Source organism: Macaca mulatta, chromosome 11, assembly GCF_049350105.2.
Source record: "Macaca mulatta isolate MMU2019108-1 chromosome 11, T2T-MMU8v2.0, whole genome shotgun sequence".
Lineage (NCBI taxonomy): Eukaryota > Metazoa > Chordata > Mammalia > Primates > Cercopithecidae > Macaca > Macaca mulatta.
The window spans coordinates 53,444,316-53,459,318 of NC_133416.1; positions in this window are offsets into that span (position 1 = coordinate 53,444,316).

Sequence of the window (15,003 nt, forward strand, 5' to 3'; positions counted from 1 at the left end):
GCATGTGCCACCACCCCGGCTAATTTTGTATTTTTAGTAGAGACGGGGTTTCTCCATGTTGGTCAGGCTGAAATAATAGCCATTCTTGCTTTGGTGGCCAACCTCCTCTCACCCCCTTAAATGCCGCTATCGCACAAGGCTTAGCCTTTGAGCCGCAGGAAAGCACCCCGCATGCCCCATAGCGTCCCTCCCTACTCTGTCCTCTTTTTGCAGGTACTATTTTCTAAAACAATATGGTGATGGACTTTTAAAAACCCATGCTGTCATGCACTCAAAATCATTCCAGACTATTTGTAGTATCATCTGCCCAAAGAGATTGTGAACTCCCCAAGGGCAGGTTTGGAATTTGACACACAATTAGGGCTGAAAAAACTATCTTCCTTCAACATACATTCCCCACTAAAATCAATCAACTCTTCTTGTCACAACAATCTTGGTAGTGGTAGGTTAGAGAGGAGTCCCAGGAAGTTTCTTTAGATCAGGTTTCAACTGATAACAATCAAAAGGTCTTAAACCACTTTTTCATTCCAGATGAATCTCTGGTCGTTTCCTCTGCCCAGTTAGAGGTGCTAAGGAGGCCCTCAGGGTTGGTAGTTATGGGTGGCAAGTTGCACTATAAGTAAATCTCATGTCCTTTGGACTTTTTGGTGGTTCGTATTGCAACACATATTTAGGAGAAGCACAATACCTGTACAGCTGAGGGCAAAGTGGTGGGAGGGGCAGGAGGGGCTGCAGTAATGATCTGGTCTCTGTGATCAGAACTTGAACAGTAAATGACAAAAAAAGAAGAGGGGGTAAACTTCCATGTTTTTATTGACAGTTTGATTTGTCTTTCCGAGGGCCAAACTGAGGCACGCCTGCTAACTCCATCAGGCTTCCAGCTGAGGCCTGATGTGCTCTGAGCAATTGCTGTTATGCTTTGGGCTTGAATGCATTGGACACAGTGTCCTCATTCAACTTCTGGGAAACGATATTGCCAAATACCTATTGGTCATAATTTTGTTTGATTTCTAAGCTACTGTTCTAGAAGAGCAGCATTTTTTAAACTTTCAGAATGGGACCAAGTGGTGGATAGTGATGAATTCAGTGGATTACTACTAGCTTTTTATTTCCTTCAATGCAGTAGAACAGAATACTTTTTTAAAAAAATCAGTATGCCATATGTACTATTATTCTGCAAATCTTTTATCTTGATTATGTGTGTATATATATATGTGTGAGTGTATATATGTACATATGTATATATTTGTGATTATCTGTGTGTTCATATATATGTGTGTGTGTGTATTATGAGTTGTGATGTAAAACAGGTCCCCAACCCCTGGGCAGCAGACTGGTACCAGTCTGAAGCCTGTTAGGAACTGGGCTGCACAGCAGGAGATGAGTGGCAATTGAGCAGCATTCGGCCTGATCAGGGGTGGCATTAGATTCTCATAGGGGCACAAACCCTATTGAGAACTGCACATGTGAGGGATCTAGGTTGCATACTTCTTATGAGAATCTAACTAATGCCTGACAATCTGAGTTGGGACAGTTTCATCCTGAAACCATCTCCAATTTTTTGTGGAAAAATTGTCTTCCACAAGACCGGTCGCTGGTGCCAAAAGGTTGGGGACTGCTGATGTAAAATGTATTTCTTGCTGCGGGTTGGGGTATCAAAGAATTTTGAAAGCTACTGAAAGTGAATTTTATTTCCTATCCTAAGACAGAAAAACTGTCACAAATATCAGTTATCAATTCTGGATTTTCAGGAATGCATTGTCAGGATACAGTGTTAAAACTATTTATTGAAGGTAGGTGGCTATCTTCTGTACAATTTTTTGACCACTATTTCCTGATAAAATAGAGTGGTTCTGTTTCCTGGAAGCTGTCATTGGTTGACATTTTCTACTTGTTGTTAAACAACTGGTTTTTAAGATGACCCTCAAAATTCTATTTATCCAGCACTACAATTTGCCAAAAATAGGCTTACACATAAAATTTGCTTCTATCTACCCTCCATTTCCAACTGTATAGTTTCATTCGCAGATTAGCTTCTATGGCTTTCTTTGATCTGGCCCAGTCTATATTTCCAATCTTATTTTCCATTATTCCTTGTGGTAGGCAGCTTCTAGGATAGGCCCCAATAAATCACCACCTGCTGGTATTCATACATATTTGTAATCCCCTCTCCTTGAATATGGGCTGGACCTAGTGATGCATTTCTATCTGGCAAAAGTGATAGCATGTCACTTCTGAGGCTAGGTTACAAAAAGACAGGCCGGGCATGGTGGCTCATGCCTGTAATCCCAGCACTTTGGGAGGCTGAGGAAGGTAGATCACCTGAGGTCAGGAGTTGGAGACCAGCCTGACCAACATGACGAAACCCCGTCTCTACTAAAAATACAAAAATTAGCTAGACGTGGTGGTGCATGCCTGTAATCCCAGCTACTCGGGAGGCTGAGGCAGGAGAATGGCTCGAATCTAGGAGGCGGAGATTGTGGTGAGCAGAGATCACGCCATTGCACTCCAGCCTGGGCAACAATAGCGAAACTCTGTCTCAAAAGAAAGAAAAGACTGTGGCTTCTATCTTGTTCTCTTGTTCACTTCCTCTGGCTCTCTTCTTCATTTGCTTTGAAGGAAACAAGCTGCCATCTTGTGAGCTGTTCTATGGAGAGGCCCATATGTCAAGGAACGGATGTTTCTGGCAACTACCAGGTAGAACCTGTGGCCTGCCAACAGTCATTTGAGTAAGTGTGGAAGTAGATTCCGCCCATTTGAACCTTGAAATGAATGTAGTCCCAGCTAATACCTTAGCCAGAGGACCAGATAAGCTCAGCCCAGATTTTTGACCCACAGAAACAAGTGATAATAAATGTTTATTGTTTTAAGCCACTACAGTTTGGCACATTTTATTACTCAGCAATAGATAACCAATATATTCCCCTTCACATACCCTATGCTTTTGCCAATATATGTTGCTCAGTGTTCTCAATATAAACCGTTTTCCATTTAAACCATTTCTACTACTTGGAATGTTCTTCATACCTCCTCTTCCCTGCCACTATATATTTAAATTATATCTTTCCTTTGAAGCCCAGCTTAAATATCACAACTTGTATCAACTCTTCTTTATTTGGTGATCCCATTTGAAACTGATTTCACTTTACTTTCAACTTAGTGCCTTATAAATATCTTTTTTTTTTTTTTTTTTTTGATGACACTTCTTTTTCTGTTGTCTACATATTAGATTTGATGTTAGTGTCTTTTCAGGGCAGTCTCTTGCTAATCACATCCAGTCTAGTTACTTGTAAAAATAAGGCACTTTTTGAATATGTAAATGAATGAAATACTTTTTTCTTTATAGTACTGATCACCACCTGAAATTATGTTAAATATGTTCATTTATTTACTTTTTTATTGTTTGTCTCCCTCACTAGAACATAAGCGCACAAGGGCCAGGATTTAATCAGCTTTGATCACTGCTAGTTCCAGCACCTGAAGTAGTGCCTGACAATACATTTGCTGAATGAATAAATGCAAGGTAAATAGTTTTGAGTTTCTCAAGAACCAGGAGAAACCTATTATATGTTATGTCTAAAGGGCATATATCCTATCCCTTACTTCCTAAAGCAGAACTCTTGATTTCTCTATCAAAACTATTTTTCCTCGAACCTTTCCAAGTTAGAATAACACCATGATTCATAAGGGAGCTCAGGCCCCAAACCAAGGAAGCATCCTGAGTCCTCCTTTTCCTCAAATAACCAACCCATCAGTAAGTCATGAGGGCTCTGCCTCCACATATATTCAGAATTCTGTTACTTCTCACCATCTGCATTGCTCTGGCCCTAGTGGGACTATCATCTCTCTCAAGACATCTCCTGAATCATAGCCTAGCTCATGTGTGGGTTTCCATTCGTGGTGCTCACAGTCCATTCTCTACCTGTGAGTCATTTAGTAGCCATCTTGGTAATCAGATTGAAAAAACAGTACATAAAGGGTTTGGTACTATCCGCAGTTTTAGGCATCCACTGAGGGTCTTGAAACGTATCTCAAGCAGATAAGGGAGAACTACTGTATCTTTATGCAGCTCCCTTCTTATCATTTAGATCTTATCTTAAATGTCACTGACTCAAAAAAATCTTCCTTGGCCATTCCAGCAAAAGTTGCTCCTTGCTGTCCTATTCCCCACTGTCCTATTTTATTTTTTAGTGCAATGTGTGAAAACACATTATTTGTTTGTTTGCTTATGATCTTCTGCAACATTAACTCCATGAGGAAAAGACTGGTTTGGCTCATTATTAAATGAATCTTCAGTGCCTAAAACAGTGCCTGATACATAAAAAGTGTTCAGTAAGTGCTTGTTGATTTAGTACTTTCAACCTTTTCCCTCAGTGCCTAGCACAAAATAAACTCTGAATCCATATTTGTTGCAATGCCTTGTTGGTAGAAAATACAGTGTTTTTTTTTCTCAGACCCAGTCTTGTCTTTTCTTCCCTCCCTCCCTCTCTCCCTCCCTCTTTCTTTTTTTTTTTTTTTCTTTTTTCTCTTCTTTTCTCTCTCTTCTTTCTTTCTTTTCTTGCTCTGTCGCCTAGGCTGGAGTGCAGTGGTGCGATCTTGGCTCACTGCAAACTCTGTCTCCTGGGTTCAAGCTATTCTTGCGCCTCAGCCTCCCCGTAGCTGGGATTACAGACATGCGCCACCATGCCCGGCATTTCAAACCCAGTCTTATGTAAGACACAAGCATGAGAATGAATTGCAAACCTTGCTTTCTAATGACTTTGTTTCACCTAATTAAATGCCCCTTTGCTATGTATACAGTCTCACTCCTTTGTCTTAGGACAATATCATTCAGAATTCAAGTATGAACACTGGCATTGGGGAGAGACAGTGAAATTACTTTTCCTTTCCTCCATCTCCCTTCAAACCACACCTTTCCCCTTATTCCAATGACTTCCATATTTTCTTATTTTATTTTATTTTTATTTTTTTAAGAGACAAGTCTCGCTCTGTCGCCCAGGCTGGAGTGCAGTGGCGCGATCTAGGCTCACTGCAAGCTCTGCCTGCCAGGTTGATACCATTCTCCTGCCTCAGCCTCCTGAGTAGCTGGGACTACAGGTGCCTGCCACCACGCCCACCTAATTTTTTGTATTTTTAGTAGAGATGGGGTTTCACCATGTTAGCCAGGATGGTCTCGATCTCCTGACCTCGTGATCTGACCGCCTCGGCCTCCCAAAGTGCTGGGATTACAGGCGTGAGCCACTGTGCCCGGCTTCTTATGTATTTAACTTTTTTCCTCACATAGTGAAGACTGGAGAATAATTAAATGTTTAAAATTAACTAATAAAAATTGTATTTATCATATACAACACCATGTTTTGAAATACGTATACACTGTGGAATGGTTAAATTGAGCCAAATAACATATGCATTACCTCATATACTTACTTTTTGTGGTGAGAACAGTTAAAACCTATTTTCTTAGCAATTTTCAAAATACAATACATTGTTATTAACTATAGTCACCATGTTGTACAATAGAGCTCTTGAACTTATTCCTCCTATCTAACTGAAATTTTGTTATCTTTTGACCAACATGTCCCCAAACGTCCTCCCCTCCACTCCCTCAGCCTTTGGTAACCATCATTCTATTCTTTACTTCTATGAGTTTGACTGTTTTAGATTCCACATACAAATAGGATCATGTGATTTGTCTTTCTGTGCCTGACTTTTTTCCACTTATCATAACGTTCTTGAGGTTCATCATGTTGTTGCATTTCCATATTTTTAATGTTAATCTTTCCAGGTGCCTGAGGAAATTCTTCTCTCAACTCTTCTTTTTATGATTTTGTATATTTTATTCTTGGGATCATAAATAGAAAGTGCTTGATAAATGAACAGTTGTATTCAATCTTTGTAAGATAGCTCTCAAGTCTAAAGCAACAGTATGGACTCTGTGAGCACTTTGCTGACTTTGTCATGTTTTTCTGGTGTTGACAGATACTCTATTAGATATCAATTGCTATGTAACAAATTATTCCAAGACTTAGTGTCTGAAAGCAACAATAGTTTAAAATCTTTCAAAGTGTCTATGAATCAGGAATTCAAGAGCAGTTCAGTTGGGTGTTCTGGCTTTAAGTCTTTTATGAGGTTGCAGTCCACTGTGAGAGGGCTGTAGTCATCTGATGGCATGACTGGGGCTGGAAGATCTTCCAAAGTCACTCACATGTTGGCAAGTTGGTGCTGGCCGGTTGGTTCCTCTGCAAGAAGGTGTCTGCACAATCCTGACTGAATGCTTTCAAGACATGGCAGCTGGCTTAACCCAGAGCGAGTTTGCCAAGAGAGAGCAAGGCAGAAGCTGCAATGCCTTTATGAACTAGCCTTGGAAGTCACTCTTTATCATTTCTGCCATATTCTATCAGTCGCAAAGGCAAGCCCTAATTCAACATAAAAGGGGACTATACAAGGGAGTGAATACCAGGAAGTAAGCATCACTGGGGGCCATTTTGGAGGCTGGCTACCACAGAGGTTGTCAGCAGAAAGAATTCTATTCTATTCTATTCTATTCTATTCTATTCTATTCTATTCTATTCTATTCTAATTTTATTTTATTTTATTTTATTTTGAGACAGGGTCTCACTCTGTCGCCCAGGCTGGAATGCAGCAGTCTGATCAGAGAGCCCAGGTTCAGGTGATCCTCCCACCTCAGTCTCCTGGGTAGCTGCGACTACAGGCACAGGCCACCACGTCTGGCTAGGCTAATTTTTTGGGGAGACAGGGTTTCAGCCAAGTTGCCCAGGCTGATCTCAAACTCCTCAGCTCAAGCAATCCACCCACATCAGTTTCTCAAAGTGCTGAGATTACAGGTATGAGCCACTGTGCCCAGCCAGAAAACTTTTTTTTGGCAATAAACACAATATGCAATTGAAAGTGGCTTAAATAATGACACTATCTCACATAATAAGAAGTATGTAGAGAGTGCAGTTCTGGGGTTAATTATTGGCCCTGATACCTCCCTCCAAGACAAAGAGCTCATTATATTTTCACTTTGCCTTCTTCAACATGCTGGAGATCTCTCCCATCATGGTCACATGTTGGCTGCAGTGGTTTTAGGGATCATAGGCAGACAGAACCACATCCATTGCAAAAGAAAGGAGCGTCATTTTGTGAGTTAATTTTATTATGAGAGATAACATTTCCTGGAAATGCTGTTATTGTTATCTCAGATCCCACTGGCCAGGACTGGATAACATAGTAATGCCTAAAAGACATATTATATTGTAAATCCATATATTTCCAAGCATCAGTATTTTGTAAATGCATACCTCATTTTTCAGCAAGAAAAAGAAAATTAAGAGCCCAGAGAAACTCAATCTTAAAAAAATTTAGAAATATTACCGCTGGGCGCGGTGGCTCATGCCTGTAATCCCAGCACTTTGGGAGGTTGAGACGGGTGGATCACCTGAGGTCAGGAGTTTGAGACCAGCCTGGCCAACATGGTGAAACCCCATCTCTAGTAAAAATACAAAAATTAGCTGGGTGTGGCAGCAGGCGCTTGTAATCCCAGCTACTCTGGAGGCCAAGGCAGGAGAATGGCTTGAACCGGGAAGGCGGAGGTTGCAGTGAGCCGAGATCGCGTCATTACACCACAGCCTGGGCGACAAGAGCAAAACTCCGTCTCAAAACAACAACAACAACAAATTTAAACATATTTAGATAGTTTTACAGATACTTTAGTACAGACATACTCAATTCTGTCAAGACTGAAGAACTTTCCAGGGACCTAGTATCAGAACTCTGTTTCTTTCATCTCCTTCCCAAATAAAAGAGGGGAAAGAATGGCTTGACTAATGACCTTCTTGTGATACTTACCTGTTGGCCTTTTCATTTGACCCTGGAATGTTCTGTTTTGCTAGGTGTAGTATATGCCAATGAATGGGAAAGAAAACAGTGGCAGAGAGATGAAGGATTTATTGACAATGGTTCTTTGGCTAGGTAGAATGACACCTGCTAATTACCAATAAGTGTCTTGGAAAGTGAAATGTTACAGCAAAATCACAGATGTGATTCTCATATATATGCTTAAGGTTATTCAGAATGTGGTAAGGTAACAGAAACAATCAACAATTAAGCTAGAAAACAAGCTGTGTATATTCTTAGTAAAGAAAGTAGAAGTTTTATTGAAGTGCTCTATTGTTTTAAAAAATTAAAAATTTCAGATCCTTACAATTTTCCAAAATAGGATCATTAAAAAAAACCTTTATTTTTATACTTGTTAGACATCTTCTTGTCTAGAGAAATGACAGTGACTGAATGTATGTGTTGTACCCAAAGCACTCATAGGCCACGATGGACCTACATTCCTAGCCTTCAGTCAGTTTCCGGATCTTTCTTTGCCCAGGGCTAAGATACTTAAATAAGGATTTATTAAAATTAACATACCTGCAATTCTGGTTCTTAGATGGGAAGCATTTAATATATGGGCTTGGTTCTGAGATCTTTACTTGATAAAACTCCAACTGTTTTGGCTGACATCTTTGGCACTTTGTGACTGATTAAGGCACCTGCCTCCGGTTCCATGTCACTTCGTCTTGGGACACGTGGCGCTAATGCCACTTTTCAACCCCCACGCTATTCAGCGACATTAACCCGGGCGACAGTCCAGGGCTAAACAGTTGCTTAAACAGTTAAATGTGTGTTTTCTTGAGGTGAACCACGTACACAACAACCCCCTTTGAGTGAAACAATTTTGTTGTGTAACGATTTGTCACTTCTACATGGATGAGGTCAACGAAACCCTCAAAGTTGCTGTCTCAGGAATATATTTTGTTCGTGGTTGGGAAAACGAAATGGAGAATGTTACGGCATAGGGAAAATAGCTTGTTTATTTTCTCAGTGGTTAAGTGGGAGTGGGTAAAACACAATTGGCCATGCATGTGCTTTGTTTAAACGGCGGTGCAGTAATTCTAAATGAGAAGACAAGAATCCCATCGTCACCGTCTTCTCCCTTTGTCTCACATTCCGCCTGGAGGTGTGGGGGGTCTCAATGCGGAGGTGGCGGGGCTGGGGGGCGGCGCCCCAGAGGCGAAGGCGGAGGCGCCAGGCGCCGCTCCTGGCCTCTCAGGATACCACTCGGCTACAAGCAACGTCGGGGGCAAGGCCGCGTGGCGGCTTGGAGCGGCGCGAAGGAAGCGAGGGCTGGCGGCCCCAGGGCAAACGGCTCTGGCGGCGCCAGCCTGGGGCGCTGCAGCGGGCGGGGCGTGCGCAGGGCCGCTCCCGGGAGAGAAAGGAACCTTCGCAATGTCGGATCCCGGCTGTGGCCGGAAAACGGAGGGAAGAAGGAAAAGGAGAAGGAAGAGGGAGGGGGAAAAGGAGGTGGGGAGACGAAGGAGCGGGGAGGCGGCGGGCAGGGCCTGCGGCGCGCAGCCCCAGTAGATCTCCGGAAATTTTCCACTAACGCTCCGAGCGCCAGGGCCGCCCAGGCGCAGCCCGCCTCTGCGCGCCTGCGACCCACGTGACGGTGATTCACTAGGCGCCCCCTTCCCAGCCCGCGCGCGGACTTGGAGTTGAGCGGGGGAGCTGGGGTTGGGGAGGAGGAAGAGGAGAAGGAGCGGGGAAGGGTTCGGGAAGAGGGAGGAGAGGAAGCAGAGGGCATGAGGAGGTGCGGAGGCGCCGGCTGGTACCTGGGCCCCGCCTCCCGGGTGTGTGGGGGTCGGGTCGGGGGCCCAGTAACGCCCCCTGCAGTCCAGCCTGGGCAGGCCGGGAGGCTGGCGGGTTCGCGCCAGCCACGCTCGCCTGCGTGGTGGAAAACCTAGAGAGCCCTACAGCGTCAGGGCTAATCCCGGGCCACCTCGAGGCCCCGCGGAGTTTTCGCGAACGCGCCGGGCGGTGCAGGGATGCCCTGCTTGGGAGAGTGCAGGGTGGGAAGCGGGCACGCCCTGTTGGCAGCTGCCCGCGCTTGTGTACGTGGCTGCTGACGTGGAATACTGTAGCTGTGGAAAGCCTGCGCCCCAGGGAGGGACGCGGGGGTGCAGTCGCGGCCCATTATCTGTGCCCGGGAAGTCCTGAAGGCTCCAGGAGCTATCACATTAAACCCCCAGACCCACGAGAAAATCCTTGAAGCTTCGGTGAGCGTGGGATTTGGCGTGCTGCTGGTTCCGTATGGTTCCCCATTAAGACTTAGAAGTCGGCATACCAAGATTTCCTCTTACTCTTCGGCTGTGTTGAGTAGACATTACACAGACACCCCGCCCATGACTCTGGTCTTGCAAGGAAACATTTATTTCATAAATACTGCAACCGTTTCATCTTTTGTGTCCTTTTAGGTTCTTTCTAGTAATTGCGAACTTTTCCTCTCAAGTCATTCCATCAAAGTCTTGGAAGCAAATGAAAAAAACATACTGGCCTGAAATAGAGTTAAGATCTTTCTTTACCAACTGCCTTTCCGGGGAAGACAGCGTGGTGGGTTTGCAGTTCAGGTTTCCTCACAGCCTCTCCTGGGGGTCTTTTTCCCTCTCTGGTACCTTGAGGCATAGGACAGAAGGGAGCTGCTGAAGTTTCTGGATGTCCCTTGTTTTTTACATTTGTTTCAACTTCTTCTGGCCAGGACTGTGTGTATTGTTTTCTCATAGATTTCTGCAGTTAGAATTATTGTAATTAGTAAGAATAGTAATCTTCATATAAGGCTTAGGGTACACACTAAGGTCTTTATAAATATGTGCATATTCATTTCTCTCATCAACTGTGAGGAGGTACGGGCTATTCTTACCCCATTATTCACCTTTTACAAATGAGGAAACTGATCCTTGGAGAAGTTAGATAACTTGCCCAAGGCCATTCGTTCTCTAAGAGGAGGAACTGGAATTTGACCCCAAACTGTCAGGTAAATCCAATGCTTTGTTGACTATGCAGTATAAATTCTTTATTAATAAATTTAATTGTATTGAAATTTTAAGTTTACATTTTGGTGGGATTTCCCCCCTATTTTATTAAAGTGGCCTTCCTGAATTTTATTATGGAGGGATGTTTAAAGTTAGTTTGGGTAGAAAGCCACACACAATTTTAAAAAGGAAGTCTTATGAAGAAATCATGCATTCCAAGGCAGTGTTACATTTTTCTTACATGGTAGATTATTGAAATATTTGACCTAAGAACTTATTTTTTTCTCAGGAGAAAAGTTTGTCTTCATACACCTTTAGCCCTGAGCAAATGGTGAATCCTCCAGGAGAATGACGATGAGGCTTTTTAGTCTTCGATATATATCGATTGAAATGTACTCAAGAAGTGAATACCCTTGAAAGGACGATGACATAATGCCAAATGAAAAGGAAATTTCCCAAAGAAAGCTAGATAATGGATAGATTTGATAACAAGATACTACTGGTTTTTTCCTTCTGGAACCTTCTTTTCCGCACTTGAAACCTTCCCCATCCAGCCAAGACTGGGTTAGAAGCCCCTTTTGTGTGTTCGTGTGGCCCCCAAGGTCTGCCCCTGTAGTGGTACTGACCACGCTGTAATCTCGTGGCCTGTTCACCTGGCTGTGCTTCCCAGGAGAGTAGGTGCCTCGAAGAGCAGACATCCTGTCGGGCTCAACAGAGTACAACAGCGTGTCCCCAGGGCTCAGGACAGTTGTTTGTCCTAGAGTTATGGGAGTTATTGAGCTAAGCAATACTTGTTAAAAGCATGAGCTTACACAATTGATCAGCCATGTCTTGTTAGGATGTACTGAACTGGGATTTAGCAGAAACTGGGAGAGCAATGTACCCGTCAGGAGCTGTCTGTTCAATCTTGGTCTGTCTATCTCCCACTGACCCACATGTTATTTTGTACATAATAGTTTTTTGATGTTTATTAAGAACAAAAGCAGCCTCTTTAAAATTGTGTGTCCAGTTAGCTAACTTTATTTCAGCATCCAATTAATAATCAGAGGTTTAATAACTACAGCTTTAATTCTGGCTTCACAATGATAGAATGATAAAATCAGGATTTTTTTGGCTGAAGGAAACCTTATAACTGCTCTGTCCAATACACAACCACTAGCCACATGTCTATTTGAATGAATTAAACTTAATAAAATTAATAATTAAGTTCTTCAATAGGGCACTTTAATTGCTCAGTAGCCACATGTGACTACTTAAAAATAAAATTAATTGTATTCATTCAAAAATGGATAGCACTGACATAGATAGTTCCATTATTGTAGAAAGTATTATTGGACAGGGCTGATAAGTTACCAAAGGAAAAAAAAAACAGGTAAAAGAAGATATTTTAGATACCATTAGCATTCTTACATACAAAGAACATTACACTCATATTCCAGGTATCTTTTATTAGGTTGGTGCAAAAGTAATTGCGGTTTTTGCCATTTTTTTTTAATGACAAAATATTTCATATATGATAAACATGTTTCCTTAGCAGTCATACCTAAATTCATGCATATTTAAACATATTCAGGAGAATGAATGGTTCAAAAGGATTCCTTTTTGCATTCCTTTAAAGTGAATACTCATTCCAGTTGATCCTTTGTGAGTCTTATTTTTTTTGTTTAAACATACTGAAATCAACTTGAGTCACTACACAAGATTCATTAGATTTGGCTGTGCTTTTTAAGCTCGCATGATTGAGAAACTAAAATACTCAGTAATGTTGGTAAAGGACAAATGCCAGATAGTTTTGGACAGACCAAATATATATTTAATGACATCACACATGCAATACAGACAGTTCTCAACTTACAAACACTCTATTGAGAAGCAGCCGTAGGTTAAATATAAAACATACTGGGTGTACCTTCTTTAAAATCCTCCTAAGAACAGTACCACCAGGGTATCCATTGTATAAATGAATTAGTATATAAAAAAATAAAAATAAGTCTTAGAATTAGAGAATGCTGTAGAGGCAATAAAGAGCGTGTGTAAAACTCTGGGGGAATTAGTTGAGGTTATTTCCACAGTAGAGCAGATTTGCTTAAGTAACCCCCTGACAAAAATAGCTTAGTTCCGCCTCCCACCAGCATGCCTGCTGTGTGCATTTCCCCCAGTCCTTCAGTCGTTAAAAAATTTTCCCATTTCATTTATACTCCAGTTTCAGTTCTGTTGATTCAAAGTTTTGGGACTTAGGGCAAGTTTGCTAGCTTCTCTGAGCCTCAGTTTTTTAAACTGTTAAATAGGAATAACAGCATGATGAGTGCCAAGAATTAAAGAAAAATTTATGTGAAAATATAGATTAGAAAGAAAACTAATATAAATGCAAGGGATTATGATCATAAATGCTCATAAAACTTCAGTACTCCCTGGGAAGAGCAAATGGCCATCAGTCATGTGCACGTGATCAGAATCTGGGCTGTCATATTTTTTTAAGCAAGTTGATGGCCTGAGGGTTCTTGGCCAGGTGGGAGGAGGCTGCTCTGGGATGTCGAAGAGAGATTTTAAAAAGGAGATGGAAGGCTGTGAGAACATAGTTCAAATTGGAGGGAGCTTGGGCAAATACCACCTTTTCCTTTAAGGAATGAATGTAATTGCTTGCATTTTCTATCTACTTCCATCCTCTCATTGATTTATTCCGAAGGCTAAAGTTTCTACTTTACATTCTAATTCATCTGACATAGCGTGTTTTTAAAAAACTTAGCATTGCTTGCTTTGATTTTCCAGTTGTCTTTTGCTGATGGAGCCTCTGTGAAGGGCAAATTCAAAGTACAGCTGGGTGCTGCAGTGCAGGAGTGGGAATGCGTGGCTGTGGTTATGAAGGAGCCTAGGCAGCTATGCCTTTAGCCCCTGGTGAAGCAGTGCCAGTCACATTTTGCCAGTCAAACGGAGAGGCAGCAGTAGTAAGACCAGACCAAATCAAACCAAACCAAGCAAACCACAGGGGAATGGAGGTAGGTGAAGAGCGCCAAAGAGAATGATGACTCACAACATTTCTAAGCATGGTACATGTATCAGTTCATTTAAGCCTTATGATGATCCTATGGGGTCAGTACTATTATCGTTATTATTCCCAACTGAGGCACAGAACAACTGTGTGACTAAGCAACTGTGCTCAATGTCACACCACTCTTCAGTGATAGAAGTGACATTTTAACTCAGGCAGCTGGATCTCGAGTTTGTCCTCTTAACTACTATACTAGCAATTCTCAAACTTTCTGGTCTCAGGACCCCCTTGCAGTCTTAAAAAGTGTTGGATGTCAATGTATTTAAAAGTAATAACCAACTCACAATATGCTAATATAAATAACATTTAAAAGTGAAAATAGCTATGTTTCTCTATGTACAAAAGGTTGAGAATGGCATCGAAGAATGAAGAATCAAAGAATGGTATCACTTTATAGTTTTGCAAACTTATGCACTATACTGTACCTCCTTTGGTGTGACAGTGGTTAAGAAGAGAGGAAATGAGAGAGACTAAAAGGTGCAAGTGATGGGAACTCAAGACCTGTCTCAGTGAGCCCCCCACACTCTCGTATGAGGAAGAAATGATAACTAAAGAATCGTCTGGAAAGTGTACAGCAGCATCTGGATTTTCATGCCTGGTTTAATCTTCAATAGATTGTTTGGATTCATTTCTCTCTCTCTCTCTCTCTGTGTGTGCGTGCATGTGTGTGTGTGTGTGTGTGTGTATGAGCATACACACACATATTTGAGGTTAGGTTAAAAACTTTGTCATAAAATGTATGTAAACTGGAAAGGATTTTAGAGATTATCTGACAATTCTTTTTCTTTTATAGATGAATGTATCTGAGGCCAGACAGGAAAATGACTTATTGCTGGTTGAATTGCTGGTTAGTGGCTGGATTGGAGGTAGAACCCAGATCTTCTGCCTCTTTATTCTACTCATGTCCTGTCATGGAAATTAGTCAATCTAATTACTGTTATTATAGAAGTCTGTTTCACCAGAAAGTTTGTGAATTGACAACCATAAAATCTGTGGTAAATTCACAGGCTTCATCAATGCCATTGTGAAATATTGACCCTCTGCTTCCCAGATTGCAGCTCCCTCAGGCTTGGTCTGTTTGCTGTTAGGATTTGT